This window comes from Carcharodon carcharias, chromosome 18 (assembly GCF_017639515.1).
Source record: "Carcharodon carcharias isolate sCarCar2 chromosome 18, sCarCar2.pri, whole genome shotgun sequence".
NCBI lineage: Eukaryota > Metazoa > Chordata > Chondrichthyes > Lamniformes > Lamnidae > Carcharodon > Carcharodon carcharias.
Genome location: NC_054484.1, coordinates 76,046,041 through 76,049,625, shown reverse-complemented (window position 1 = coordinate 76,049,625; position 3,585 = coordinate 76,046,041). Strand labels below are relative to the sequence as shown.

General features: G+C 53.5%; 1 non-coding gene across 1 annotated transcript; it reads left to right on the top strand.

Annotated features, from left to right (window-relative positions):
- The first annotated feature begins 2,795 nt into the window (after positions 1–2,795).
- Positions 2,796–2,900, top strand: LOC121291010. Its single transcript, XR_005945937.1, has one exon. It is a non-coding gene; the product is annotated as a U6 spliceosomal RNA (small nuclear RNA).
- The last annotated feature ends 685 nt before the right edge of the window (positions 2,901–3,585 follow it).

The following is a 3,585-nucleotide window of genomic DNA, read 5'->3' as shown; positions in this document are numbered from 1 at the left end:
CCTCACACATCGCACCCCCCCAGCTTCCTGCTGGATCATCCATCAAGCCAACGTGTTTCACAACAGCATATAAAAGGCATACACTTGGCGGGCTGCACTTTGAGGGGAACTTGAAGGCAAGTGCACAGTAACGTGCAACGCTCGCGAGGTACACCTGTTGGGCTTCAAAGTTGAAGCACGTTGCTGGCGGGGGGGGCAGGTGGAGCGTGCAGAGGCTGCTGTTGAGGTGACTTTGTGGGTGAGGGGTGGTGAGGACAAAGGCTGCCCTGCGGTTGAAGGTAACACACAAACGCGTGTGGGATGAGGGTGGTGTGGATAAGGGAAGCAGCCACACATTAGGGAAACCTTGTATAAGGTGATTATTCCTTTGCAGCTGAGACAATTCAGGTGCAGCCACATTGATATGATTGGAGTTGGGCCACTAGCTTATCCGTCCACTCAAGTAACGCAGAGGCATCAAAGTGCCAGCAAGTGCTCCAGAGCTTTTCACCCCTCGGGCACAGACTGCAAACTAATGAGTGTTTTGGTAGACTGCAGAACAGTTGGACGACTGAGCACATTGTATAATCTCCTTGCTAAAGCTGGCCATGGAGCAGTCACTGGTGGAGGTGCTCACAGCCCCTTGCAATGTCAGCATCCCAGTTTGGACCAGCCTCCTCCACGGTTCAAGCTAACAGCGCAGCTTTGCAGTGTGGGTTAGGAGAATGCCTGTGCCTGAGCTGAGAGCACAGCATGCAGTCCAGTGGGCAAAGCTGTCACCAATCGGTCAGGTGGGGTGGGGCGGAGGAGGGTGGGGTCTTGGCAGCCATGTAGTGCACTTTTCTCTGGCCGTCCAAGAAGTGGCCAGCACTCTCCGGGATGTGTTACAATGTCTTGAGACTTAACCAAGAGAGGTTCTTAGTGCACCCAGCCTAACCCACATGTCTCTCTCTTTCACCCTGCAGGAAGAGTACATCAGAATTATGAAGCCTGGTGAACTAGCTGTATGCCTTGTGGTGTACAGAGAGCAAAGATGACAGAGGAGAGGGTGACTGAGGCTCCTGACTGCGCAGAGGGAGGAGCAGCACCCTCTGGAAGAAGAGGTGGCTGGGGCTCCCGCACACACTGCTGAACAGCCACAGCGAGCCGTCGCTGGCCGGTGCCGAGCTAGACTCAGGCTCTATAGATTCTGCCTTTCATTCCTGCAGATGACCGACAACCAGTGTTGCCGAAGATTGCACATGTCTAGGGAACTGGTCAATCACATCTGCCAGCTCCACAGGTGACCTCTGTGGGATATCACAAACCTCCACCCACAAATGTATCCATGAGGTCACAGATGCCATCTTCACAAGGGCACACAGCTTTGTGCATTTCACCCAGGACCAGGACAGCCAGGATGCAAGAGCGATTGGATTTGTCCAGATCTCGGGTTTCCCACAGGTGCAGGGAGCCATTGGCTCCACCCACATGGTGCTCAGGCCTCCATCGCAGCACACAGTGTACTACATCAACCGCAAGGGGTTCCATTCGTTGAATGTGTGGCTGGTATGCGACCACCACAAACGCTTCCTGCAGGTCTGCGCAGAGTTTCCAGGGAGTGTGCACGATTCCTACATTCTCAGTCGGTCACAGATCCCTGACGTTTTCCAGGGTCCACAGAGGCTTCAGGGTTGGGTCCTCAGGGACAAGGGGGGGCCGTGGTTGATGACACCCTTGCAGCGGCCTCAGATTGCAGCAGAGCAACGGTATAATGAGGCTCATGCTGCAACTCACAATTTGGTGGAGCAGACCATCGGGATGCTGAAGATGAGGTTCCGGTGCCTGGACCGGTCTGGTGGAGCCAGCAATATAGTCCACAGAGGGTGTCACGTATTGTCGCCTGCTGCGCTATTTACAATCTGGCACTGCAACGGGGAGAGGAGCTGGCTGAGGAGGAGATGGAGGAGCTGGAGGTCTCCGATGAGGAGGATGTCGATGGTGATGAGGGTGAGGAGGTCCTCGAAGGTGGCGATGATGGTGATGAGGCCCTTGCACCAGCCAGGCATGCTCGGGAGGTCCACATTGCTGCTAGATTTGCAGAGGATGATGACAACATGCAGTGTGGAAAAACCATATGATTCTCACATTGCATCTATGAACGTTTGACTCCAGTCTGGTTGTTGGCAATGCATATACCCTCTGTGATAAGTTCATGTCATAGAGACGCAGTGGAGGCCCTAATAGTCGCTCAATTGCAAGAGGATGATGACAACATGCAGTGAGAACACTCCATAAACCTTCACATAGCCTTTGAGAATGTCTGACTCCTGTCTGGCCGAGGGCAGCTCGCTTGTGCTCTGTGATCAGGGTCATATCATGGAGACGTAGCCGTGAAACTCTAAAAGCATCTAATCCTTTGTCTGCTTTCAGAACCTGACCCCTTCAGGAACACAGTGTCGCTGGTCACAGATGCTGGTGAGATGGGGGCCAGCCCCACCTTAAAGGTGCTGTGAGAGAGAGAGAATGATGGAACTCTGTGATGCCTGCCCACGACATTCTGGCAGCAATGACAAGAGCCGTCAAAGTGCAGGCATCAGTAACGTGTCCAGGGACCATCACTTTGGTCCGAAGGACTCACAGAGCATAGGGAAGAGGCCCTGGACTGAGACACCTGCCTTTATCTTGTGTAGAAATGTTTCACATCTGAGTGACATAAACTCTGCTCATCAGAACAACCATAGGCAGGGAGACATTCTTAGGTGTCTATTGACAATAGTGAACAGTATCTACAAGTGATTAATACCCATGCCCAGGCTGTGTAACTACATCTTCTTGCTCACCTCGGCAGCGCATATACTAAAATTGGAACGATACAGAGAAGATTAGCATGTCCTGTGCGCAAGGATGACATGCAAATTCATGATGCGTTCCATATTAACTCGAAAGAGTTACATCTTCTTAACCTCCCTAACCCTGGTGCTCCCCAGACACCCACAGCAGAGGTGGAGGCAGCCTGCTGACTGCTACGCTCTATCTGTGATGACCACGGCAGGCATCCTTTGGATGGCTAAGACTTGAAGGGTCCCGGCCTGCTTTTGGGGTTCTGCTTTGTGGCAGTGGCACCCTCCTCAAGCTATGGAGCTGAAGCTGCTGGGGTCACAGGAAGAGGGGATTTGGATGGGCCGGACTCTCCCAGAGGCATCTGGGTGGATGCCTGTGATGTGCACCTGCTGATCCTCCTCCCTATGGGTGCCTGAGGGCCCCAGGCTGACTCCTTGAGGAGAAGGGGAAGCTGGAGTGAGATCAAGCTGCCCCGCACCCCTCTCGTATACACACAGTTGAAGGCCAACTATGGCGTCAGCGATGGAGTTGAGCCCGTGCAGCAGTGCAGGAGCAACACCCTAGGCTAAGGTCTCCATGGCAGCTGCCATACTGCCAGAGATGACCTTGGCGCATTGCAATGCCGGCGCTATCACCTCAGCCTGAAGGTGGACGGACTCCTCCATCGTGCCTTGCAATCTGAGGAGTGCAGCGGACATCCCTTCCTGATGTTCCTGAGCTTGTCTTTACAGTTACAGAAACTGTGACACAACCAAGTCCAGAGGCTCATCATCTGACTTGGAC